This window comes from Elgaria multicarinata, chromosome 14 (assembly GCF_023053635.1).
Source record: "Elgaria multicarinata webbii isolate HBS135686 ecotype San Diego chromosome 14, rElgMul1.1.pri, whole genome shotgun sequence".
In the NCBI taxonomy this organism is placed as follows: domain Eukaryota; kingdom Metazoa; phylum Chordata; class Lepidosauria; order Squamata; family Anguidae; genus Elgaria; species Elgaria multicarinata.
The window spans coordinates 26,603,670-26,631,565 of NC_086184.1; the positions used below are offsets into that span (position 1 = coordinate 26,603,670).

The 27,896-nt window shown below is 44.7% G+C and overlaps 1 protein-coding gene across 1 annotated transcript in view; it reads left to right on the plus strand.

Annotated features, from left to right (window-relative positions):
- Positions 1-3,679: 3,679 nt before the first annotated feature.
- The window catches only part of SMPD3 (sphingomyelin phosphodiesterase 3), a 120,699-nt gene continuing 96,482 nt past the window's right edge, over positions 3,680-27,896 (plus strand). Inside the window, exon 1 of the mRNA XM_063140954.1 lies at positions 3,680-3,692. The gene's annotated coding sequence lies outside the window, so the exon portion shown is untranslated. The remainder of the gene's footprint in view (positions 3,693-27,896) is intronic.

The following is a 27,896-nucleotide window of genomic DNA, read 5'->3' on the forward strand; positions in this document are numbered from 1 at the left end:
CATCCTGAGTCAGTTTGTCGCACCAAGAACTCTGTTTATGGGGCATCTAATAAATGAAATGAACGAATTAGTAATTCACATTTTAGCAAGGCATACTCCAAAAGGTGTGGAAAAATGAGATTTTCTAGAGATGGGTACTAAAATCCAGGGTCTGACACTGGTAAATAGGGCTTTTTGCAGCCCTATTTAGAATAGTCCCACTGAAATCTATGGGGACTATGTTATTCATGACTAACATGTCCCATTGATTTCCATAGGTCTTTCCAAAGCTCGACTACAGGTCTTGATCAAACCCTATGTTTTCATCCTTTTATCCTTTAGCAAATTCATAAAATTAATCAGAAAAGCCTTATGCTCTAGTGTTGACATGTGGAAGCAGCCCATTTCTGGCTTGGTTTTCTTTCTGCCATTCTTCTGTGCTTTATAGTTTTTTGTTCTTATGAGCCCTTTGGATTGTTGGTTATAAGTATGGATGGATAACTCTAATTCCAGTCTGTGTTATTTTTCTATGCTGGACTTGTTTTCTCTCAAAGCATCTGTGGTATATGAATTTAATCCTTCTACTCTTTGGGGTGATGACTCATACTTGATAATATGGAAAGTATTTCCCTCCAATAAAGAGAATGATGGTTCTGTGATATTTCAACCCCACCTCCAACACACACACATACACACACACACGTAACTTTTTCTAATGTAAAGATTTCATTTATATTCCATACTGTTCCCAGACCATTTTGCATTTTTTTAAAAAAAAAAAATCTTAGTTAAATATGTAGTAAAATCCAAATTTTTGTGCACAATTTATCCTGAATTTGCTTTTTTTTTTTTTTTTTTTTTTTGCTCATTGTATCCTAAAATACACAACTTTGAAATCAACGGAGTGCATTTTCAGTAGGGCTGTGCTCCGCTTCACTTCAGTTCGTAGACGCGATATCGGAGCGGCCTGATTCGCCTCCACCAAAGGCAGAGATGGATTGGGTCAGGGGTGAGGTGAACCGTCACAAAGTGGGTCACCCATTTGTGGAGCAATCCACTTAATCGCAAGGCTCTGCCCGCCATTTTGGAACTTTTTTCGCATAGAATTGCATTAGGTGAAAGAATGCCTATAACTTCTTTGTTTTTAAAGCTACATCTCTGAAACTTACCATGCTTAGAGAGTGATGATTGGGGGTCATTTGTGTTGATTTTCAGAATTTTTTGTCCTGCGGTTTGCTTGCAATTAATTTTTATAGAATGGATAAAGTGGGAGGGGGAAACCTATTTTTTTTAACATTGATTGACAGGTTCATCTCCCAATTGTGATAAGTGATCAGCCTATGCAAAGCATCCTCCAATCCCAATGTTGGGGGGGGGGGGAAATAAGCAAAATGGAATATTTAGTTACTTTTCTTTCTTTGTCTTTTCTAGGACTTTTGTCACTTTTTGAGTACATTGGTGAAGCAGTAGCCCCAGCAAACCCACACACACAACCTTAAATAATATACAAAGTAAAATAACAGATAGGCAACACAGCACTGCAAGGTACCCACCATAACCTTGGTGAACAACTGAATAGATGTGGTACAAGTGGATGATGTGCTGTACGGCATGTGGACGTGCCCAGTGCCCAGTGCCCAGTGCCCAGTGCCTTGAGGGTCATCAGAACCCTCCAAAGGGTAACAGTAGAAAGAAGCCAATGAGTTGCATGAGTTGATGCATGATGTGGCTTCTCAAAGGCAGGTACCTAGACAGGACTTGCCAAATGACTGGTGGCACAGTTCCCACTGCCCCACTGGGCACGTCCACTTTCCCCTTATTGGTAATAAAGACAGACACCGTTTTTGTTCTAATTCTTGTTGTGATTATTAGTATTTTTTATTGTTATATTACAGTTATTGGCTGGGCATACCCTGTAGTGTGTGAACTGTGACAGAGGGGGGTCTGTGGGGGGGTGCATCTTAAAAAACCAACACGTAATAGCACTTTGAAATGAGTGCATGGCATGAAAGAAATTATGTTTTTAGACGTATTGCGACCCAAGCATGGCAACGCAAGCTCTATACACTCACCCCGTTTATCTTGAAGTTCCCTGTGTTCATTTTTGACGTGGTTACCTGAGAGGAAGTTTCTGATTTAGGTTTAATTTTAAATATTCCCAAAAAATCAAGGCATGCTCGGATTTCCTTCAAAATGGGCATGTATCTGGATACGTTTATAAGCTATCATGGTGGCCAGTTAGAGGTCTGTATCTGCAAAAACGATGGCGATCACTGCATTTCTGAAAATGGTGGGGAGTCTTTTAAATATTCCCCCGAAATCAGAGCATGCTCAGATTTCCTTCAAAATGGGCATGTATCTGCATACATTTATAAGCTGTCATGGTGGCTGTTTTGATGTTTCTAACTTTTAAAGCGAAGGAGATGTATGCACTTTTGTTAATTGGGGTTAGGGTTGAGGGTTAAAACTTTCAAAATTCCCCCCAAATCAGGGCATGCTCAGATTTCCTCCAAAATGGGCACAAATAAGCATCTAGGTGAAAGCTGTGATGGTGCTCAGTTAGAGGTCTGTATCTGAAAAAATGACAGAGATACATGCATTTCTGAAAATGGAGGGAATCTTTTAAATATTCCCCAAAAATCAGGGCATACTCAGATTTCCTCCAAAATAGGCATGAATAAGGATCTAGGTGGAAGCTGTGATGGTGCCCAGTTAGAGGTCTGTATCTGGAAAAATGGCGGAGATAACTGCATTTCTGAAAATGGGGGATTTTTAAAATATTCCCCAAAAATCAGAGCATGCTCAGATTTCCTTCAAAATGGGCATGAATCTGGATACGTTTATAAGCTCTCATGGTGCCCATTTTGATGTTTCTAACTTTAAAACTAAAAAAGTGGATCCGGAGCCCCGCCGCAGAGTGGAGTGGACTGTAGGCGGATCAGCCAAAAGTGAAGCGGACCCAATCCAAAAGTTGCAGATCAGGATCCAGAGCGGATCAAGGGGTCCGTGCGCAGCCCTAATTTTCAGAGCCAATAACCATATTGGGGGGGGGAGGTGTGTAATCCAAAGGATAACTGTATTCGCTCCTGCACATTAGTCTACAAAGTGCAATTTAGGTCAATTTGCTTGCAACATGAACCAAACAAAATCCATAGGCCCATGGTTACAAAATCCTTGTGGAATTTCTTCCCCTTCTTTCCTTCCTTCCTTCCTTCCTTCCTTCCTTCTTAATTCCCTTGATTCCATGCATGTCAGATGCACCCACACAAATCAGGCCTGTAAATTACATAAACATATTTTTAAAAACAACAACAGCAATGATGCACAATGTAAAAATCCTTTCCCTGAAAGAACTGAAATGTGGCTAAGACAGTTTTCAAAATAAAATGAAATCTTTCTGAATTGCTTAGAAATTTTTAGGCACAGAAATAAATACCAGCACGGATCTCAAAGGGTTTAATATAGAGATGCATAATTATTTGAAATTTCAAGCTGGGACATAATCCAGCATGCTCATAACTCAGTGTGTGTGGGGGGGGGGGGGAGAGAGAGAGGGAGAGAGGACCCGTTCATTCCCAGTCTTCACAAGTAATGCTGAATTATGTAAATTCTATTTCAGGAAAGGAACCCTACACTAACAGTTCATGCTAAAGAAGGAGAGACTGGATGAAATCTTGAAACAGCGAGTCTGAAAGAGAAGCATTCTTTTTCAGGTGGGTAACTTCTATGTATAATTGCTCTTTGGCATACAAAAATGTCAAGATGTAACCTTAGAAATGATCTGCGCTGAGCTACCGCCAGCAACCCAGAAGGGGCATGAGGCCTTAGGCTGACCATTTTAAAAAATCTGCTTAACCTAACCTAACAGCTTAGGATATCCATACTTAACAATCAATCCACATGTTCTTCTGAGGAAGCAAGTAATACAGCTCGCTTGCTTCTGTATCACTTGGGAAGGCAGGTGAGGGGGGCGGATGGCTGAGTGCTCTTCAGCCTCAAAAGCTCTCTGCATGTAAAACAAAAATGAACATGACAAGCCGAAACTAGGCTTCTCTCTAGCACGCTAATATCAGTTTGCTGGTTGAACTTTGCCCGTTCGTAATGTTCGCCTTTTTAACAAGCCTTGACCAGTGTTTTACAAATTTGCTTTAATTTCAGAATTAATTGTGAGCTCCTGAGCATACACAGTCTGTATCTAAACAATACTCTTTGGGTTCATGCACTCATCTGGTTGGATCAAGCCTTGCTTTGCTTACCGTAAACTGTGATGATGTCATATCTGTCTGTTGCTCTTGTCGGATCGCATTTCGGCCATCGGCATTCGTATAGTGCCTCCTTTTATTTTGTTCAGTAAGTAGAGCTTGCTTACTGCTGCTGGTGGGTGGAGTGTTCCTGTGACAGGCCATGCAAAAACAACCAATCAGGAAGGGGCACTTGATATCCAGGGCCGACGCCAGACTATATTGCACCCTAGGCAGGTGTGTTCTGAAGCCTCCGCCCCGACCCCCCCCATGCACGCACACCTGCGCACACTCCTGGCTTTGAAGCCAGGACGCTGGGGTTGGGGGGTGGGGCGGAGGCTTCGAAGCGGCATGTCCGGAAGTGGCTTCCTGGCGTGCCGTTCTGAAGCCTCCACCTCCAACCCCAGCGTCCTGGCTTCGAAGCCAAGAGCGGCTTCCGGCCGGGCGCTGGCTTTGAAGCCAGGACGCTGGGGTTGGGGGGCGGCCGGGGCGGCAGCTTTGGAACAGCGTGCCCGGAAGCCACTCTAGGAGAGCAGCTTCCAGGTGCCCCTTTCGGCACCCTCGTTTGCTTGGCGCTCTAGGCCGCCGCCTGAGTTGCCTCTATGGCAGCGCCAGCCCTGTTGATATCATGACACAGTACATGTTTCCATACTATCGGTCCCAAGGTTCACTTTAATATTGTGCCTGTGCAAAAGTTCATTTCTACAGAACACAAGTTTGTTTTAAGGGAGAACTTATGTGGGTTAATTCATTACTATCAGTGGAAATAAGAATTCTCTTCAGTAACTTCACCCATCATATAAGACATTTCCCCTTTCTCTCTCTCTCTCTCTCTCTCTCTCTCTCACACACACACACACACACACACACACACACACAGAGAGGGAGAGAGAGAGAGAGAGGAGGGCGACATTACAGATTTTTCTTTTCAAATATTCCTTCCCCCCATTATTGTGGTGGCCACTATTTCCTCCCCAAAATGCCCCAGAATAAAGCTAGGTCCAGGGCATTGTGGAAGATGCTAAATAATGGCTAGGCTACTGTTTATTGTTGCCACTTACAGTAGCAGCAAAAAACAAATAAAAACATATTGGGGGAAAAGAAAACAGCTGTGCTACGCTATTGCCAAAAATGATGGTGTGGCTCCCTCAAACCAAGAAACTGATGGGAGAGTTTCTCCTTCCCTTTGGAGAAATTTGTTGAAATGGTTGTTTGCATCCAACTCTATTATATACAGACATCTTCTGTATACAAGGAATCTTTCGGATAATGCAATCACCCCCCTCTGGATTCTTAAGTGGTATAGTCCAAGTCATGATATTTCTCTGGAAAGGTTAAACATATGTGAGATCAGCACAGCGACCGTTCACCACAGCAGTAATTGGTAATAACACAATACTTCTATGTTTGCTACGCTAATTTAATACCTGTCATAGGAGAGAAACCCTTGGTCTTCCTTGAGCTCTAAATATAGCAACAAACATGCTTATCAACTCTAAGGCAGCCATTTTACTTTAGACTCCCTTAGAAGTATTTTTTTGTTCAGAACGGATGCCTTTCAAGTCAACATCAGAGCATTCTAAGTATTTGAAATGCCATCCCACTGGTTTCCGAATGTTGCCAGTGTTGGTGTCAAAGTTGTGTCCACATTATCCTCTTGTGTCCAGATTGATCCCGTGTGTCTTGTGCAGAATGCAGAAGATGGTTGCTTGCCAGTGACGGCATCGATCACGTTGCAGGTGAAGCTGGTGAAGGAGCACCTGACGATATGGCTGATATTATCAGGCTCTGGAACACTGTCGCTTCGGTAGATAAAAACAGAGAATTCGCATCTCTGGGTTTATTGCTTGATTAGGTAGCATGGTATTGCAACCAAGTAGACATTTTATATTCAACTGTTGACTGTCAGTGAAGACAGAACTCCTCTCCCCTCCGGTAATTGTGGAGGTCTGGAGCTATTCTGAGCAAACCTTGCCGTGCATGTCAACTATCAGTAACCAGCGTGGAACCGGCACAGTCTGCTTGTCTACTGTGTAGGTATCCAGAACACTGAATCCATATGATAATCATCCAACCAAACACTCAACCTGGAGAATGTTGATTTTGTCCAAAGGCATATAGGAACATGTTCTTGGCAGCTAGTCTAATGCTGTGCAACACTCTTTCCCCTTAAATATTTCCAAAAGCAAGGCAGTTTTGCAAAAGATCTTACCATTCACCCTGTACTGGGGGTGGGGTGGAGACTTTGATGGCGGCATAACAATAGCAGGTCTTCTCAGGGCTCATGACTTTTACTTGGCCACTGACTTGGAGGGAGAGAATGAGGAGGACCAATTTCATGGCCCACGGAGATACTGGGTCTAGGTCCTGTCATCATTGAATCTGAGCCCCCATATGCCAAGACCCCCAGTGACTTTGAGCTGAGTTGCCATGATCTTTCCCCCCAAGGGCCTCACTAGGGGGGCACTAAGTCTGTTCATGTCTGGAAAGGGTTAATAGAAAGGTGATGGAGGGGGGGCTTTAATTGCATAGACAAGGGGGACACATTTGGCCCTCTGGGGGTCCAAATCCATCACTCTGAGATTCCCCAGAAGGCCGTGCTCTCTTCCCTAGGCCACCTTCCCCTTGATTGATTTTACCCCATTCCCCAAGCAGCTTACAAAGATTAATAATAAGACCATCACTGCCCTCAAGCTTCCAATCTAAAAGACACGACACCAAAGGGTAAGGGGATTGGAAGGGAGAAAGAAAAAAGAGAAAAACTTGGACATCAATTCTTCATTTCAATGTTCTTCTGGATGTTCTTTCTGGCAGGGAAGGGCAAAACAAGCTCCCTGCTGTTGTTCCTTCTCCAACCAATGCTTGGGGCTAGGTGGGTCACACCCCTTGCCACAATGTTCTCCATGGGAAGCAAGTGGCGGAACCCTCTTTCCCTTGACCACCTCTTATTTGGTGGTTTCCTGTCTTCTGTGCAGTCCTCCTGCCCCATTCTAAAACATTGAAACGGCTCCTCTAAGGCCGAGTTACTGGCAGCAAGAGCTTTCAACTAAAATCAGTGGGGATGGGGTGGTATTTTGACCCCATCCCTTACCCCACCCGGCCCTGGAATGCACCCCCTATGGAGCTTCTCCAAAATGAAATTTGACCCTCGGGCTGAAAGAGGTTCTTCACCCCCTGCAAAGTCCATCCTTAACCAATAAATGTGTGCAAGGAGTCCAGGACATGACATCCTCCTCTGCAAGTGCCCCTACCCCAGTTCCACACAATTGGGTCTTGTTTGGCAGATGGGATGGAGAAACATAGACCTGTAGAGCTGGGGAGGTGTCATGACTAGGCCTGTTCCCCTTAGGCTGGGGGAAGGAGTTTCAGGCGATCAATCAGAATCAGATTCTGAAGCAGGAGACATGGTGCCAGAAACCTACCAGCCTACTCAGGGAGTAGCTCTTCACCAGCTGGGAATGAACCTTTGCCAGACCTTATCTCAGAAAACGTTAACATCGCACAGTCTGTGGGAAATCAGTATTCTCCAGAGGGGAGGGGAAGTGCAAGGCTAGCTGATCCTAGAGTACGCTGCAGACTAAAACGGGTGGAGCTAAAGGAAGGTGAGAGAAAGTCAGCCCAGCTAGCTTCTCACCAAAGGCTTCTTCAGAACCAGTCTCCCTGAAGCTAAAGCTTTCTGGGAAAAGGGCTCCCTGCTCTTCTTGAAAGGACAATTGTCTCGCTTAGTTTGCATAGTTTTGCCTAGAGGAAAGTTCCTAGAAGTTAGACTCTCTTCAGGTGGGAAGAGATGTTTATTGCCTGAATAAAGCTTTGTGGATTACGTGGCAGACCTCTTTATTGTCTCCCAGTATGGCAGGAGGTTTTGGGGAAACATGACAGGAGGCTCTTGTGAACCAGCTATTCAGTGCTTAATGCCAGAGATTCAGAGGAAGACCATCCACAAGAGACCTCTGTTCAGTCTCTGTTGGAAGAGCTCTGCCAAGAGAGAGTCCACCCACCTCCCGTAGGTCGTTGGTTCCATGATCAAACTGGCAAGGAGTCTCTACTAAAGTTCAACTGGAATTTACCCTCCTATAACATCAGCCCATTAAATCTACCCCTCTGTCTTGTGGCAGCAGGCATCTGCCCTGTTCTATCTATGTGGCAGCTATGTGAAGAGTGCACACTATGAGCTTACATCATCATGACATGGGGTATGTGATCCTTAACATCACAAGAGAGAAGCCATACGTTTTCATAGAATTCCGCTTACCAGGGGTTTGGGTGGCAGAAGGAAGGAATAATGTAAAGTTCTCGTGCTTGCTCAGGCTCTTAATCACTCTTTATTGAGCTTTATATTGTAGTATTTCATCATCTCCTGTGGCTTATGAGTCATATTTGAGGATATGTAGTTTTCATTAGCCCATCTGACCCTTAGGGAAAGTGCCTTAAACATTACAGGATTGTCACTGTGCAATGAAAAAGTCATCGCACAGAGAGCTATCACCATTCCTGTACGTGTGTGTGTGGACACACATGTATGTTGCTGTTGGTTTCTGCCTTCTTTTTCCCTCCCTGTCTGTACGAATCATATGAGGCTACGATTTCCAGCCTGTGTCCGTGAAGGAAGCCAGGCTCTGTGCGAGAGAACAAATCTTGCTAGCTTGTAGCATTTGACCTTTTAGAAAACTGATGTCTCCAATTTCCTGATCAGCGCTGAGGGAGTCTTACCATGAGAAACAAGCATCCATGGAGGTTACACACACACACACAAAAGTCATTAATATTTCACATTGCCTGAATTAAGGCTGGCGGCCCATTACTTATGCAGCGTTTGAATTAGTATAATCATATTTCCATTATTTCCTGTGCAGCCTTTTGTTAAATCCCATTTTGTCATCATGTAGGGTCAGGTCTTCCTAGGCATGTTTTCTCTCTTGGAGGAGGAGAAAGTGGAGCGGGTGACGTTGTCATTTGCACGTAGGGACGTTTCCACGTTTCCCCTCCTCATCCACGTTTCTCCTCAGAGCTTTGCTGTTTGGCATTAGCTGTCCTTTATTTATTTAAAACATTTCTATCTGTCGTTCCTCAGTGAGCCCAACAACATATGTTGAAGCTAGAATGTAACTATTTTAAAAATAATTTGACCACAGCAGTAAATACAAAAAGCATCCATAAAATACAAAAGCAGCAGAGAAAAGAGAAAAGGCAATAAATAAATAAATAAATAAATAAATAAAGCAACCATCCCCAAAAATAATAATTTAAGCATAGCAATTAAAAACACTTCAAAAAAGGAGCAACCATTTAAAAGCCTTCCTTAAAAAGACCCGTCTTGCTTCTAAAATGGATTTCCCCCCAATTAGGCATCCGCGTGTACACTTGAGTCCCTTGCTAAAATAGTGTTGTCAGCCGCTGGCCCTCAAACTTGTATGATTGTACATACGGCTATCTCATCATTCTTTGGGTGATGTCTTACCGATAGTGAAAGAGGGCAATATGTGTATCCATGACAGTACCCACAGCCACATCTAAACGGCCTGGGGCCAGGCTATCTGAAGGAATGCCTCCTCCCAGATGTACCTACCCAGGTACATCTGGGCAGGTCATCCTCAGGGGTCCTTCTCCATGAGCCCCTGCCAAAGGAAGTGAGGCAGGTGGCTACCAGGAGGAGGGCCTTCTCTGGGGACGTACTAAACCGAAGGACACCGAATGGCCATTGAAATGCATTGTGTCATTCCGAATGGCCATAGGAAATCATTGAAGGAGTTTAGGGATCATCTACAAATTAAAATACCTAAAGGAGTTAAACATTTAGTTTTCATAGAAAACCACACAGAATCAAAATACAAACCAACAAAGTGGTTTTGGGGAACAATTCCTATGACCCCCAACACAGTGGTTTCTAGGGATCATCTCCAAACGTAAAAAGAAAACAGAATACAATAAAGAGAAGGTGACTGCCGTTTCAGACAATGCTTCATAGGCACCAGTTTTAAAATACCAAAATAAGTGGAGGGGGGTTGCCAAAAACTGTCACAGATTATTTCCATGTTTACAAATGCCCCACCACCACCGTCACCCTCTCCTCACAATTGGCTTACATTTCAAAGTGGTCATAGAAATACATGGGAATGATACCACAAGCCCCTTAAGAATCAGATGAAGCTGAAAATGCTTACGGAGGTTGAAATTAGAAACCCAAGCATCCTAAGACTCTGTGCTTGATACATATTGCATTGGACTTGCCCCCAACTTGTGCATAGCCATAATACGGGGTGTCATTCAGAATGGCCATAGGAAAGCATTAGGCTGTCACAAGCAGGCACGCAGAAAAGAGGGGGAGCCCCAAAACGCTCATGGAGATTTGAACTAACCCCCCCCCCAAAAAAAACCTAAGAGTTTCTACTGGAGACATGCTCCACCGGAAAGACCCCCACATTGCACATGGGCCCATAAGGTTCCATCAGAATGACCATAGGAAAGCATTGAACAGTCACGCAGCCCCAGAAATCAAGGGGAGCCCCAAAATTCTCATAGACATTTGTAATGAGACCCTAAGCATCCTAAGAGTTTTTGCTGCAGACGTGCTCCATTGGAATGGCCCCTAAGCTGCACACGGCCACGTGAGGTTTCTTCAGAATGGCCATAGGAAAGCATGGCGCGTTCTGGCAGCCCCAGAAACTCAGGGGGAGCCCTGAAATTCTCATAGATGTTTGTAATGAGACCCTAAGCATCCTAAGAGTTTTTGCTGCAGAGGTGCTCCATTGGAATGGCCCCTAAGCTGCGCACGGCCACATGAGGTTTCTTCAGAATGGCCATAGGAAAACAATGGGCTTCTCTGGCAGCCCTCCCAAATCAGGGGGAACCCCAAAATTCTCGTAGAGGCTTGTAATGAGACCCTGAGCATCCTAAGAGTTTTTGCTGCAGGTGTGCTCCATTGAAATGGCCCCTAAGCTGCACACGGCCACATGAGGTTTCTTCAGAATGGCCATAGGAAAGCATGGCGCTATCTGGCAACCCCAGAAAATCAGGGGGAGCCCCAAAATTCTCATAGAGGCTTGTAATGAGACCCTGAGAATGCAAAGAGTTTTTGCTGCAGGTGTGCTCCATTAAAATGGCCCCTACACTGCACACGGGCACATGAAGTTTCTTCAGAATGGCCATAGGAAAGCCTTGCACTTTCTGGCAGCCCCAGAAAATCAGGGGGAGCCCCAAAATTCTCATAGATGTTTGTAATGAGACCCTAAGCATCCTAAGAGTTTTTGCTGCAGGTGTGCTCCATTGGAATGGCCTCAAAGCTGCACACGGGCACATGAGGTTTCTTCGGAATGGCCATAGGAAAACAATAGGCCTATCTAGAAGCCCCAGAAACTCAGGGGGAGCCCCAAAATTCTCATAGATATTTCTAATGAGACCCTAAGCATCCTAAGAGTTTTTGCTGCAGACGTGCTCCATTGGAATGGCTCCTAAGCTGCGCACGACCACATGAGGTTTCTTCAGAATGGCCACAGGAAAACAATGGGCCTATCTGGAAGCCCCAGAAAATCAGGGGGAGCCCCGAAATTCTCATAGATGTTTGTAATGAGCCCCTACGCATCCTAAGAGTTTTTGCTGCAGAAGTGCTCCATTGGAATGGCCTCTACACTGCGCAAGGGCAAATGAGGTTTCTTCGGAATGGCCATAGGAAAACAATGGGCCTATCTAGAAGCCCCAGAAAATCAGGGGGAGCCCCGAAATTCTCATAGATGTTTGTAATGAGACCCTAAGCATCCTAAGAGTTTTTGCTGCAGTCGCGCTCCATTGGAACGGCCCCTAAGCTGCGCACGGCCACATGAGGTTTCTTCAGAATGGCCATAGGAAAGCATGGCGCTATCTGGCAGCCCCAGAAAATCAGGGGGAGCCCCAAAATTCTCATAGAGGCTTGTAATGAGACCCTGAGCATCCTAAGAGTTTTTGCTGCATGCGTGCTCCATTGGAATGGCCCCTAAGCTGCGCACGGGCACATGAGTTTTCCTAAGAATGGCCATAGGAAAACAATGGGCCAATCTGGAAGCTCCAGAAATTCAGGGGGATCCCCGAAATTCTCATAGACGTTTGTAATGAGACCCTAAGCATCCTAAGAGTTTTTGCTACAGACGTGCTTCATTGGAATGGCCCCTAAGCTGCACACGGGCACATGAGGTTTCTTCAGAATGGCCATAGGAAAACAATGGGCTTCTCTGGCAGCCCTCCCAAATCAGGGGGAGCCCCAAAATTCTTGTAGAGGCTTGTAATGAGACCCTGAGCATCCTAAGAGTTTTTGCTGCAGGTGTGCTCCATTGAAATGGCCCCTAAGCTGCGCACGACCACATGAGGTTTCCTCAGAATGGCCATAAGAAAACAATGGGCTTCTCTGGCAGCCCCAGAAAATCAGGGGGAGCCCCGAAATTCTCATAGATGTTTGTAATTGGACCCTAAGCATCCTTAGAGTTTTTGCTGCAGATGTGCTCCATTGGAATGGCCCCTAAGCTGCGCACGGGCACATGAGGTTTCTTCAGATTGGCCATAGGAAAGCATGGTGCTATCTGGAAGCCCCAGAAAATCAGGGGGAGCCCCGAAATTCTCATAGATGTTTGTAATGAGACCCTAAGCATCCTAAGAGTTTTTGCTGCAAAAGTGCTCCATTGGAATGGCCCCTAAGCTGCGTTCGGCCTCATGAGGTTTTCTCAGAATGGCCATAAGAAAACAATGGGCTTCTCTGGCAGCCCTCCCAAATCAGGGGGAGCCCCAAAATTCTCGTAGAGGCTTGTAATAACACACTAAGCCTGCTAAGAGTTTTTGCTGCAGGTGTGATCCATTGCAATAGGACCTACACTGCGCACGGGCACATGAGGTTACTTCAGAATGGCCATAGGAAAGCATGGCGCTATCTGGCAGCCCCAGAAAATCAGGGGGAGCCCCGAAATTCTCATAGAGGCTTGTAATGAGACCCTGAGCATCCTAAGAGTTTTTGCTGCACGCGTGCTCCATTGGAATGGCCCCTAAGCTGCGCACGGCCACATGAGGTTTCCTCAGAATGGCCATAAGAAAACAATGGGCTTCTCTGGCAGCCCCAGAAACTCAGGGTGAGCCCCAAAATTCACGTAGAGGCTTGTAATAACACACTAAGCATGCTATGAGTTTTTGCTGCAGGCGTGCTTCATTGGAATGGCCCCTAATCTGTGCACGGGCACATGAGGTTTCTTCAGAATGGCCATAGGAAAGCATGGTGCTATCTGGAAGCCCCGGAAAATCAGGGGGAGCCCTGAAATTCTCATAGATGTTTGTAATGAGACCCTAAGCATCCTAAGAATTTTTGCTGCAGAGGTGCTTCATTGGAATGGCCCCTAAGCTGCGCACGGCCACATGAGGTTTCTTCAGAATGGCCATAGGAAAACAATGGGCTTCTCTGGCAGCCCTCCCAAATCAGGGGGAACCCCAAAATTCTCGTAGATGCTTGTAATGAGACCCTGAGCATCCTAAGAGTTTTTGCTGCAGGTGTGCTCCATTGGAATGGCCTCAAAGCTGCACACGGGCACATGAGGTTTCTTCGGAATGGCCATAGGAAAAGAATGGGCTTAGTGTGTTATTACAAGCCTATGGCCATTCTGAAGTAACCTCATGTGCCCGTGCGCAGTGTATGTGCCATTGCAATGGAGCACACCTTCAGCAAAAACTCTTAGCAGGCTTAGTGTGTTATTACAAGCCTCTATGAGAATGTTGGGGCTCCCCTTGATTTTCTGAGGTTGACAGAGAAGCCCATTAATTTCCTATGGCCATTCTGAAGAAACATCATGTGCCCGTGCTCAGCTTAGGGGCCATTCCAATGGAGCGCGACTGCAGCAAAAACTCTTAGGATGCTTAGGGTCTCATTACAAATGTCTATGAGAATTTCGGGGATCCCCCTGATTTTCTGGAGCTTCTAGATTGGCCCATTGTTTTCCTATGGCCATTCTGAAGAAACCTCATGTGCCCGTGCACAGCGTAGGGGCCATTGCAATGGAGAGCACCTGCATCAAAAACTCTTAGCATGCTTAGTGTGTTATTACAAGCCTCTACGAGAATTTTGGGGCTCCCCCTGATTTGGGAGGGCTGCCAGAGAAGCCCATTGTTTTCCTATGGCCATTCTGAGGAAACCTCATGTGCCCGTGCGCAGCTTAGGGGCCATTCCAATGGAGCACGTCTGCAGCAAAAAAATTTAGGATGCTTAGGGTCTCATTACAAACATCTATGAGAATTTTGGGGCTCCCCCTGATTTTCTGGGGCTTCCAGATAGCACCATGCTTTCCTATGGCCATTCTGAAGAAACCTCATGTGCCCGTGCGCAGCTTAGGGGCCATTGCAATGGAGCACACCTGCAGCAAAAACTCTTAGCATGTTTAGTGTGTTATTACAAGCCTCTACGAGAATTTCGGGGCTCCCCCTGATTTTCTGGGGCTGCCAGAAAGTGCAAGGCTTTCCTATGGCCATTCTGAAGACACTTCATGTGCCCGTGCGCAGCTTAGGGGCCATTCCAATTATGGAGCACATCTGCAGCAAAAACTCTTGGGGTGCTTAGAGTCTCATTACAAACATCTATGAGAATTTCAGGGCTCCCCCTGAGTTTCTGGGGCTGCCAGAAAGCGCCATGCTTTCCTATGGCCATTCTGAAGAAACCTCACGTGGCCGTGTGCAGCTTAGGGGCCATTCCAATGGAGCATGTCTGCAGCAAAAACTCTTAGGATGCTTAGGGTCTCATTACAAACATCTATGAGAATTTCAGGGCTCCCCCTGAGTTTCTGGGGCTGCCAGAAAGCGCCATGCTTTCCTATGGCCATTCTGAAGAAACCTCACGTGGCCGTGTGCAGCTTAGGGGCCATTCCAATGGAGCATGTCTGCAGCAAAAACTCTTAGGATGCTTAGGGTCTCATTACAAACATCTATGAGAATTTCAGGGCTCCCCCTGAGTTTCTGGGGCTGCCAGAAAGCGCCATGCTTTCCTATGGCCATTCTGAAGAAACCTCACGTGGCCGTGTGCAGCTTAGGGGCCATTCCAATGGAGCACGTCTGCAGCAAAAACTCTTAGGATGCTTAGGGTCTCATTACAAATGTCTATGAGAATTTTGGGGCTCCCCTTGATTTCTGGGGCTGCGTGACTGTCCAATGCTTTCCTATGGTCATTTTGATGGAACCTTATGGGCCCATGTGCAATGTGGGGGTCTTTCCGGTGGAGCATGTCTCCAGTAGAAACTCTTAGGTTTTTTTTGGGGGGGGGGGTTAGTTCAAATCTCCATGAGCGTTTTGGGGCTCCCCCTCTTTTCTGCGTGCCTGCTTGTGACAGCCTAATGCTTTCCCATGGCCATTCTGAATGACACCCCGTATTATGGCTATGCGCAAGTTGGGGGCAAGTCCAATGCAACATGTATCAAGCACAGAGTCTTAGGATGCTTGGGTTTCTAATTTCAACCTCCGTAAGCATTTTCAGCTTCATCTGATTCTTAAGGGGCTTGTGGTATCATTCCCATGTATTCCTATGACCACTTTGAAATGTAAGCCAGTTGTGAGGAGAGGGTGCGGGGGGGGGGATTTGTAAACATGGAAATAATCTGTGACAGTTTTTGGCAACCCCCCTCCACTTATTTTGGTCTTTTAAAACTGGTTCCTATGAAGCATTGCATGGAACGGCAGTCACCTTCTCTTTATTGTATTCTGTTTTCTTTTTATGTTTGGAGATGATCCCTAGAAACCACTGTGTTGGGGGTCATAGGAATTGTTCCCCAAAACCACTTTGTTGGTTTGTATTTTGATTCTGTGTGGTTTTCTATGAAAACTAAATGTTTAACTCCTTTAGATATTTTAATTTGTAGATGATCCCTAAACTCCTTCAATGATTTCCTATGGCCATTCGGAATGACACAATGCACTTCAATGGCCATTCGGTGTCCTTCGGTTTAGTACGTCCCCCTTCTCTGCTGTGGCACCCCGGTTGTGAAATGAGCTCCCTAAGAAGGTTCTCCTGGCATCTACACTTTATTCTTTCAGTTGCTACACTATATTCTTTCTCTCCACATTTTAACAGTCTATAAATTTAATTTTAACGTTGCTGTTTTAAATCTGCACCGCTGCTGATTTTATCCTGGTTGTGCTTTTATATTGCATTTGATATCATGTTTTTATACTGTTGGTTTTATACTTTGGATGGTTTTAAAGTTTGTGAACTGCCCAGGGAGCTTCGGCTATTGGGCGGTATAAAAATGCAATAAATATATGAATAAATAAGAGCAGTGCAAACATTCAAGCTGCCGTATTGATCCATCTCCACAAACCAGTTCTTGCAGTTTTCATCTCCACCAAGAGCCGGTCTTTTGTAAAGCCAACGAGTCTTAATTGCCTATTCAAGATCAAGTCACCCCCCAAAAAATGCTTTGCATTGGGAGGGGGAGAGAATATAGTGTTGCTGGGATCATTCCACATCCCCCTCCCCTGCCACACACCTCCCCCAGCTACACTGAGGCTTGCAGCTAAGCTGAGAACAGGGAACAGGAAATTCTGAACATGAAGGGAGCAGATGATGTAAGCATCCCTGAATCATAATCACAATCTGGCATCACGTCAAAAAACTATGCAGAAAGCTTTCAGAAAATGGACCTACCAAATTACATCCACACCAACATTCAGAAAGCACTCATCCGTAAAACAAGTCAGGAAATTCCTGAATCAGTAAAAGACAGCATGACCTGGCAAAGCCTGTGATGTGCATCTAGAAAAACTGCCACAAGCAAGAAAAGAGATGAGGAGAAGGAGAAGTAGTAGTAGTAGTAGTAGTAGTGTTGGTGCTGGATTCTTGTGACCTTGTCTCCACTGCATCACCATATGTATCCTTAAAAATGATGCACAGAAAGAATGTTGTTGCAATCTTATATACGGTTGCATCGTGACTGCTGTTCTTCCATGCTTTTTCTTGTGTACAAGTGCCAGTGATGGAGAGTTTCAGACAAAATGAGGAGTCAGAATGCTGCAGCAACCTGCTGGTTCCCGTTGGAGGCAGCGCAGGATATAAATGAAATAAATAAATAAATAAATCACAACTGCAGCTTTTCATTTGTTCGGTGCAGAAGAAATAACCGATTTTCCATTTGAGCTAGCTAACAGAGAAGGTACAAATAACCGAGTCAACTAGTTCAACCCTGCTCAAGTTTCTCATTTCTTGGCAACATGAATCCCTTTTGCTCCATTCCCACATCACTTTGCAATCAATCAATTAATCAATATATCCTTAAAAGTCCACACAAAAGATCATACGTATTTCTGTTCACGATGTTTCTGTACAAAAATGTACACATCCCCACCCAAGTGAATTCCATTAATAGAATACATCTCGTGCTCTTTTTCCTAATATGAGTGTTTTTGCGCACTTTCCCCTATTACATACAAACATTTTTGTACACTGTTACACACATTTTTGTCTGCATTTGTAAATTTGTTAAAATACTGAGAGAATAAAAAGGTCTTCAGCTGGCGACGAAAGGAGTACAGTGTAGGCACCAGGCGGACCTCTCTGGGGAGCTCATTCCACAGCCAGGGTGCCACAGCGGAGAAAGCCCTCCTCCTAGTAGCCACCTGCCTCACTTCTTTTGGCAGGGGCTCACGGAGAAGGGCCCCTGTAGATGATCTTAAGGTCTGGGCAGGTACATCTGGGAGGAGGCGTTCCTTCAAATAACCTGGCCCCAAACCGTTTAGGGCTTTAAATATCAATACCAGCACTTTGAATCGGGCCCGGACCTGGACTGGCAGCCAGTGAAGTTGTAAAAGGACTGGCATAATGTGATCTCGCTGGCCAGTCCCTGTTAGTAAACGGGCTGCCCTGTTTTGTACCAGTTGAAGCTTCCGGACCGTTTTCAAAGGCAGCCCCATGTATAACACATTGCAGTAATCCAAACGAGAGGTTATCAGAGCATGGATCACGGTAGCTAGGCTATCTCTGTCCAGATAAGGGCGTAGTGGGTATATTAACCTAAGCTGATAAAAGGTGCTCTTTGCCACTGAGTTCACCTGTGCCTCAAGTGACAGTTCTGGATCCAAGAGCACCCCCAAACTACGGACCCAATCCTTTAGGGAGAGTGCAACCCCGTCCAGGACAGGGCAAGCATCACCTCGCCAATGTTAATGGTGTTATCCTGGAGGCAATACTAACTGGGATGTGCATCACTGGGAAATCTACATCTTTTTTTGGCTCAACAGAGTTCCATAATATGTACAACTCGATTTACATGTGCAAATTGAGCTGCAGGCTTTTCCCCAAACTCCGGGAACTTTTTGCGCATTTGTGTGTGTGTGCACGTTCTACAATTCGTGCATATTGCTCAGAAAGGTCTGCAGATTGTTCAGAAATTTGCACAAATTGCAAAGCCTGCAGGGTGGGAGAAGTGGTGCAAAATGCCCAGAAAGTGCAGAAACAGGTCCAGCTCTCTGTAGAAGGAGTCAGGTGCTGCAGCGGGCTCTGGAACAAGGTCCGGGCAAGGGGAGAGAATCTAGAAAAACTCCACCACCACCCCAAGTGGAAAATGTAGTGGGCAAAGAGGGGGAGTGAAATTTTCCCCCTCCCCTCCACCATTCCAGTGAAAATCAGGCCCCCAAAGCTGACATTTACATTAGGAAGAATGCTGATTGTTTGGGAGTTTCTCTCTTGATGCAAATAGCAGCTACAGAGGAAGAATTCCCCTTCTGTAGCTGCTATTTGCAGCAGCAACAGCAGATGAATGGATGGATGGAGTACACGAAGCCGCCCCAGTGCTCTGATTCTGATAATTATCCCCCCCCCCGAGTAGCTGCTATTTGCACATTTTATTGAGCATGTTAAAATGCAAAAAGGCATTTAAACAGCAACCCTGTGGCTCCCAGATGGATCTTTGTAAACTGCCCAGAGAGCTTCAGCTATGGGGTGGTAAATAATAATAATAATAATAATAATAATAATAATAATAATAATAATAATAATAATAGATGCTGTTGGATATTCCCCCTCCCCAGACCAAGGCCATAGACAGAGCTACAGCCTTGAGAAGGGGAATGCATGCACTTCCCCCCCCACACACACACACCTGATGTCAATAGTACAAAGCCTCCTACACAGCCAATATGGTCCATACTTGTTCCACAATCATATAGATGAAAAATGCCCTGGGTGACAATCCTGAATCAACAATCTCATCAACAAGCTAAGAGAACCCTGGTTATGTACAGATTCCTATACAGTAGATGGCTACTCAGAGCCACTGAGTTCAAGGGGGGCTTACTCCTGAGTAAGTAGGTGCAAGTCAGTGAAGGCTGGTGGCTCTGAGTTTGGTGGGGCTGTGAATCCATTCTGGATTTCAGTCATAACTAAACAAAACTCTAAAGGAGCTAGCCAAGGTCCTGAACCCATTTTGGGGATAGTGTTCCTCACTTTGGAAAGCTCCTTTAGAGTTTTGGCTGGTTCTGACTGAAACCCAGAATGGTTTCAAAGCCCCACCAAAATTGGAGTCACCGGCCTCTACTGGTGCAAGTATAGGACTGTATCCTTACTGTTCATGTGCATCCATTTGTATAAATGGATGCACAGTAGATCTAAGTTCCATTCTGTCACCCACCCAGATATTTATGTTGTAGCAGCCCTGGAGAAGGACCTGATAATTCATGAAGAATGTCAAGCCTAGTATCTCACAATATCATCATTTCAAAGAGGCATCTCCAGAAGGCAAAAAAAAGGAACAGTGACTTACCTTTAATATGTCCCCCCCCCTCTCAGATTTACAACTCACTCTTTCCCAAGGGCATAAAGCAAAGTCCATAAATATTTACAGTTGAATCTACCTTAATAGGTCTGTGCCTTGAAAGAACCCACCCACTCCTAATCCTCAAATAGGTGATTAACCTGACCAACTTGCATTTATGTTCTTCAAAAGGTCAGGATGGTGAAAAGTGCTTTTCTTCTGTCTGCAACACACGCTATTAGGTTAACTGCTTCTCCCCTAGGTTTTTCCTTCACATATTGAGTTGCCTTCTTTACTTATGCCATAATTACATTGATCTGGTTTGTGGATACTTGACATTCAGACTGCTTAACAATTAGAGAAGGGTGACTCTACTTTCCTGGTATACAACTATTATGGAAGAATTAAGGTGGGAGGGGTCTGTCTCCCAGCATCACGTCAACCTCTTAGGAGAAAGAGGTCACTTCATAAGAACCTTAGAAGAGCGGAAACCCTGTCCTGGCCAGCAAGGCATAGTGATGGCCATCAATCTGGATGGCTTTAAATGCAGGTTAGACCAATTCCTGGAGAAGGCCATCAGTTGCTAGCAGGTGATGTGATGGATTTACAAGGAGCTGTTGGAGCTGCTCGTAGGTCTTCTCCAAGTTTGCTAATATAAAGGCTGCTCAGTTTTTCTCCATTTTCCACTGATAAAGGAGCTGGTGTGCTTTGTCTAAGATGGAGATTTTTATGAGTAACAGCCAGGTGTCTTTTAAGAAAAAAAGAAAAAAAGAATGGGGGAATCAAACTTTTCTTCCTTTCTTGCTCCCAGAAGCCATATGGGGCAGCTCTAACAGCTCCAGGTGAAGCTGTGATTATGTAGGATGACCATATGGAAAGGAGGACAAGGCTCCTGAATCTAGGGTGACTATATGAAAAGGAGGGCAGGGCTCCTGTATCTTTAACAGTTACATAGAAAAAGGAATTTCAGCAGGTGTCATTGTTATGCTTCCAGCACACGGTTAAAAGTCCCTCTTCATCACAACAGCTAAAGCTGCAGGAGCCTTGCCTAGTGTGATCAGAAACAAAAAGGGGAGGGCTCCTCCAGCTTTAACTACTGTGATGAAGAGGGAATTTCACCAGGGGCTGCATGCATAACAATGACACCTGCTGAAATTCCCTTTTCTACACAACTTACGGTGACCATATGGAAAGGAGGGCAGGGCTCCTGTATCTTTAACACTTGCATAGAAAAGGGAATTTCAGCAGGTGTTATTGTTATGCATGCAGCACCTGGTTAAATGCCCTCTTCATCACAACAGCTAAAGCTGTAGGAGCACTGCCCTCTTTTGTATCTGGATACTCCTGCATCTTTAACTCCTGTGATGAAGAGGGAACTTCACCAGGTGCTGCATGCATGACAATGACACGTGCCGAAATTCCCTTTTCTCGACAAATGTTGAAGATGCAGGAGCATTGTCCTCCTTTTCATATGGTCACCCTAGATCAAGTAGGCACCAGAGTTTCAGCATCATGTCAGCCTTTTGTTTCCTGGGAGGGGTGGGTGGATAAATTCCTGGAGGAGAAGGCTATCAATGGCTACTAGACCTGATGGCTATGTCCTACCTCCAATATCAGAGGCAGTATGCCGAGGTATACCAGTTGCTGGGGAACATGGGCAGGAGGGTGCTGTTGCACTTGTATCTTGCTTGTGGCTTTTCCGTGGGCAGCTGGTTAGCCACTGTGTGAACAGAATGCTGGACTAGATAGACCCTTGGTCTGATCCCATGTGGCTCTTCTTATGTTCAAGTGCAAAACTTCCTGACTGTTAGAGCAGTATGACAATGGAAACAATTACCTAGGGAGATCGTGGGCTCTCCCACACTAGAGGCCTTCAAAGTGCAACTGGACAGTCTCCAACTCTACTATTCTATGATTTATGATTCTGTGGTGTTGTGCTAAAGATGATTTATGCCAGACATTAGCAGTAGTGTTGCATTGGAAATTGCCCCTAAGGTCAATAGTATTCTAGTAGGGTGACCATATGAAAAGGAGGGCAGGGCTCCTGTATCTTTAACAGTTGTATTGAAAAAGGAATTTCAGCAGGTGTCATTTGTAAATATGAAGTACCTGGTGAAATTTCCTCTTCATCACAACTGTTAAAGCTGCAGGTGCCCTGCACTCTTTTAAATCTGTTCACTCTAGTATAGCTCCTACAGCTTTAACTGAGGTGATGAAGAGGGAATTTCAGCAGGTTCCCCATATATACAAATGACACCTGCCGAAATTCCCTTTTCTATGCAACACTTAAAGATATAGGAGCCCTGTCCTCCTTTTCATATGGTCACCCTAATTCTAGGCCAGAATCCTATTTCTGATAGTACCTACAAACAGAGGGTGAAAACTGTCACCCTTCCTGCTGGATTTTCAGATAGCCCAGTTGAGCGTAAAACCATATTCCAGTGTTGACAACAGAATTATCTGCTATTTCAAATACCTACATAGCAAAAAAGAAAGGCTTGAAAATTGTCCAAGCATTCTCTCCACAAATAGTTTGAGGTCAGGTGATCTGAAGGGCATCCTATATGAACCTGCCCATGTTTTATGATCAGCTTTGAACACCCTCCTTGTAGGCTTGTCTGTAAGTTCAATTAGACTAGTGATGCAGGAGACAGGGCTTTCGGGGTTCTGGACCCATATTTGTGGAATTCCCTCCCAAGTGAATATGCATAGGACTCCTTCAGCACAAGCTTCCCTTCAGGCTTTAAAAATCCATTTATTGTGGGCTGTTTTTTCCTTAAAGGATTTATACTGCTGCTGAATTGAAATGGCTTTAAATTCTTCTAGCTAACTTCTGGCTTGCATATTGTTTTAGGTTGCTGTTTTAATAGTTATTTCCCCCCAAAACAGGAGATTGTGTTTTGTAGTTGTTTTATATCAGCTGTTTTGTTGGGTCTTTGCCTTAAAAGATGGCCTTGGAACATCTAAATAAACGATAAATAAAACCAACCTAGGTGTTATTTCAACCGTTGTGTCGTTCACTGCCCCTGGTATTCCTGTTCATGCCTCCTGCAAAGCTAGAAACCCCCTCCTCTCCTAACCACTCCCCTTCCTAAACACTAGCTTGCAAAAAGCGCTATTCATTTGAATGTACCTGGCCCTGAAGCAAAGAGGAAAAAGAATCAGATGTCTGTTTAAAGAACTGAAGAACCAACCATTCATAGAGGCAACAGTTTCCATGCCAACACTGTTCCCTGTGGGATAGCTGAGGAGAGACAAATGCCGTGAAATGAAAACTAAGCATGCTTAGACTGGGAAACCATTTTTCCGTAAGGGGTGTGCATCTGTCCCACGCGTCCCCCAAGTTGATTTTATAATGCCATGATTTGCATCGTTGTGTTCAGTCGCTGCACATCTGTCATTTCTCTCTGCACACTAGTCACCACCCCTTAATCCTTCAACGTCTGCCTGATACGGCAGGAGCCAGGCTTCAGGGCAAATCACCTCCCCCTCATGCAAAGTTATTAAAGGATGACCGAATGAACGCAGAGCTATGGCCTATTTCTCACCACCGTGGCAAGGCTGTGTCTGGGCTGTACCACGGGGCCAGCACGACCGTTGGACGGAGTGAGGCAGCTGCCTCAGGCAGCTGATTTAGAGTGGCATGAAAGGGCAGCCAATTGTTAGTGACTGAATGTATTTTTTTTTTATCCCCAAGGAAAGGCACATCTCGGATTTTGTGCCTCAGCTGGCCAAATTACCTGGCCTATAGGGACTATGGCCATGGCTAGACCAGGCCTATATCCCGGGATTGTCCCGGGATCATCCCTGTGCATCCAAACAACACACGGGATCCCGGGAGCAGGCAGTCCCGACCCCTCCATTTGCCTGGGATAATCCTTAGGTCTAGCTAAGGCCTATTTTAGGGTGACCATATGACCGGATTTGCCCGGATTTGTCCAGGTTTTTGGTGACAAATCCGGGAGGGGGAGGGAAAATCCGGATTTTTCCAATCTTCCCCAGCCAAAGAGCAGCTCTAACAGGAATTAACAAAAATGCTTATAACTCCGTCATTTTTAAAGATAAGGACATGAAACTTGGCACGATGGTAGCACATAGGAAGGGGTTTTGTCATATCAAATTTGAAACAGATCCATTAATCCATTGATTTTTTAGGAATTTTTTAAAAATTGAGTTTTTAAAATTATTTTGTAGAACAGATTTGTCTTAAACGTGTGCTGAAAAATCAGAAATGTGACCAAGGCTATGTTCAGGTGGGCATGCCCCCTTGGTGCTAGACATGCCCCCTTGGGGGCTGACCATGTTGTCCTCCTTTTTGGTTTCCAAAACATGGTCACCCTAGCCTATTTATTTAGGGTGACCATATGAAAAGGAAGACAGGGCTCCTGTATCTTTAACAGTTGTATTGACAAGGAAATTTCAGCAGATGTCATTTGTATATATGGGGAACCTGGTGAAATTTCCTCTTCATCACAACAGTTAAAGCTGCCCTGCCCTCTTTTAAATCTGATCGCTTTAGTATAGGTCCTGTAGCTTTAACTGTTGTGATGAAGAGGGAATTTCACCAGGTTCTCCATATATACAAATGACACTTGCTGAAATTCCCTTTTCTATGCAACTGTTAAAAATACAGGAGCCCTGTCCTCCTTTTCATATGGTCACCCTAATTTATTTATTTATATATTACATTTTTATACTGCCCAATAGCTGAAGCTCTCTGAGCAGTTCACAAAAATTAAAACCATAATAAAACAACCAACAGTGTAAAAACACAAATACAAAATACAAATACAAAATACAGGCGTATGTGTGGTGCAGTGGCTAAAGTGTTGGACTGGGAGTCAGGAGATCCGGGTTCTAGTCTCCACTCAGCCATGAAAACCCAGTGGGTGACTTTGGGCCAGTCACAGACCATCATCCCAACCCACCTCATGGGGTTGTTGTTGTGAGGATAAAATGGCGAGGAGGAGGAGGAATATGTATGCCGCCTTGGGTTCCTTGGAGGAAAAAAGGCGGGATATAAATGCAATAATAAGTAAAATAATAAATATGCACCTTGAAAGGTGGGGGGAAGGGCACTGGTTGTGCAACTTCTGCCTCAAGAAGCAAAATGTCTTAGGGTGGCTCTGACCGCCTCAGTCTGCATGTGAGAGGTCATAGGGCTGGATGCTGTTTTATATAAAAAATATTTTCTCCACACAAGAGACGGGGTGAAGTCATGTCAGGACAAAAGCTTGCCTAGAACCCTTCTCATTTTCATCATCTTTTCATTTATTATGGTCAAAGACCAGCAAAGTTAATATAAACCATGTAAAAGATAATTAAAAAGTAAATAGCAAAATACAGTTTTGTAGAATTCCTTCTCTCAGGAAGGATAACAACATTTCCCCAAAAAATATGCACTGAGGTCCTAAAATACTTAGCAACCCTTTCGGTGATACAAGAGGACATATCCCTTAAACAAATTAATATCAAAACTGGGGAGGTCCTTGCAGAGAAGGCTGTTAATAGTGGAAATAAATAGCTTCTTGCTGCACTCCTTATACATGTTACAATATAGAAGGACATGTTCAACAGATTCTATTGCTCCTGTGCAACAGGGGTATATCCGTTCATTGACTGAGATCTTACTAAATCATCATTTTCTACATTCCGGAGATTTTATTTCTCTGTTTTGAGGGGCATTCAGTGATGTCAGGTGGTACAGAATTGACCTCAAAGTATCAATGGTACTTTCTCAAACTGGGGGGAGGTAATGAGTGGGGTACCGCAGGGCTCAGTCCTGGGCCCAGTGCTCTTCAACATTTTTATTAACGACAGATGAGGAGGTGCAGGGAATGCTTATCAGATTTGCAGATGACACAAAATTGGGTGGGATAGCTAATACCCTGGAAGACAGAAACAAACTTCAAAGTGATCTTGATAGGCTGGAGCACTGGGCTGAAAACAACAGAGTGCAATTTAATAGGGATAAAAGCCAAATTCTGTACCTAGGAAAAAGAAACCAAATGCACATACAAGATGGGGGATACTTGGCTCAACAATACTACAAATGAGAAGGATCTTGGAATTGTTGCAGATCACAAGCTGAAGATGAGCCAACAGTGTGATGTGGCTGCAAAAAAGCAAATGCTATTTTGGGATACATTAATAGAAGTATAGCTCCCAAATCATATGAGGTACTGGTTCCTCCGTATTCAGCACTAAATAGGCATCATTTTGAGTTCTGCATCCAGTTCTGGGCACCACACTTCAAGAAGGATGCAGACAAGCTGGAGGGGGTTCAGAGGAGAGCAACCAGGATGATCAGGGGTCTGGAAACAAAGCCCTATGAAGAGAGACTGAAACAACTGGGCATGTTTAGCCTGGAGAAGAGAAGATTGAGGGGAGACAGGATAGCACTCTTCAAATACTTGAAAGGTTGTCACACAGAGGAGGGTCAGGATCTCTTCTCGATCATCCCAGAGTGCAGGACACGGAATAATGGGCTCAAGCTACAGGAAGCCAGATTCTGGCTGGACATCAGGAAACACTTCTTGACTGTTAGAGCAATACGACAAAGGAACCAATGACCTAAGGAGGTCGTGGGCTCTCCCACCCTAAAGGCATTCAAGAGGCAGCTGGACAATCCTTGTCTAACACGTGTGAGAACCAAGTCTGAACACCAATGCCATTTTAGTGTCTACGGTGTCATAAATGTATACATTGAATAAGGACAGTTATTTTTAAGTTTAGAAGCTTTTGCTGGCATTTAACAAAATCTCCCTTACACAAATAAACACTCTGTTTAAAAAGGAAGTATAGATTTCTGGACAAATTGATGCAGGCTATTGTGAAATTTGAGTGTAATGGAAAACTAATTGCAAGACTATAATTGAACTAAATGACTGGCATATTTGTTTTGTTTAACAGTGATTATGGATGGTAATAGCACAAAAGAAAAACAGGCAGAAATATATAATAGAAGTATAGCTTCCAAATCGCGTGAGGTACTGGTTCCTCTCTATTTGGCCCTGGTTAGTGTATTGCGTCCAGTTCTGTGCTCCACAATTCAAGAAGGACGCAGACAAGCTGGAGCGTGTTCAGAGGAGGGCAACCAGGATGATCAGGGGTCTGGAAACAAAGCCCTATGAAGAGAGACTGAAAGAACTGGGCATGTTTAGCCTGGAGAAGAGAAGGCTGAGGGGAGTCATGAGAGCACTCTTCAAATACTTAAAAGGTTGTCACACAGAGGAGGGATAGGATCTCTTCTTGATCCTCCCAGAGTGCAAGGCATGGGATAACGGGGTCAAGTTAAAGGAAGCCAGATTCCGGCTGGACGTCAGGAAAAACCTCCTGACTGTTAGAGCAGTACGACAATGGAACCAGTGACCTAGGGAGGTTGTGGGCTCTCCCACACTAGAGGCCTTCAAGAGGCAGCTGGACAACCATCTGTCAGGGATGCTTTAGGGTGGATTCCTGCATTGAGCAGGGGGTTGGACGCAATGGCCTTGTAGGCCCCTTCCAACTCCGCTATTCTATGATTCTATGACTCTATGATTTGTAAAATCATAGAATCATAGAATAGCAGAGTTGGAAGGGGCCTACAAGGCCATCTAGTCCAACCCCCTGCTCAATGCAGGAATCCACCCTAAAGCATCCCTGACAGATGGTTGGATAAATTGTTGGATAAATGGAATAGTTGGATAAATTGTTGGATAAATGGAATAGTTTATGCTCTATGCAGAAAGTAGGCAAAAGGAAGACGGAACTCTGCTTTCTCAGAAATTCCATGTTATCTTCCTTTGATCGTGAGAATGATAACAACAGCAGCAATAATATCAGTTTAAGAAACTGGGTATGGACATAATCTAGCCAAATGTAAGTACTTTTCTACACCAAAATGACAGTTATTCCCATGTTTAGCATCAGGGCAGAAGAAACAAACTGTGTTGTATTCCTTTTG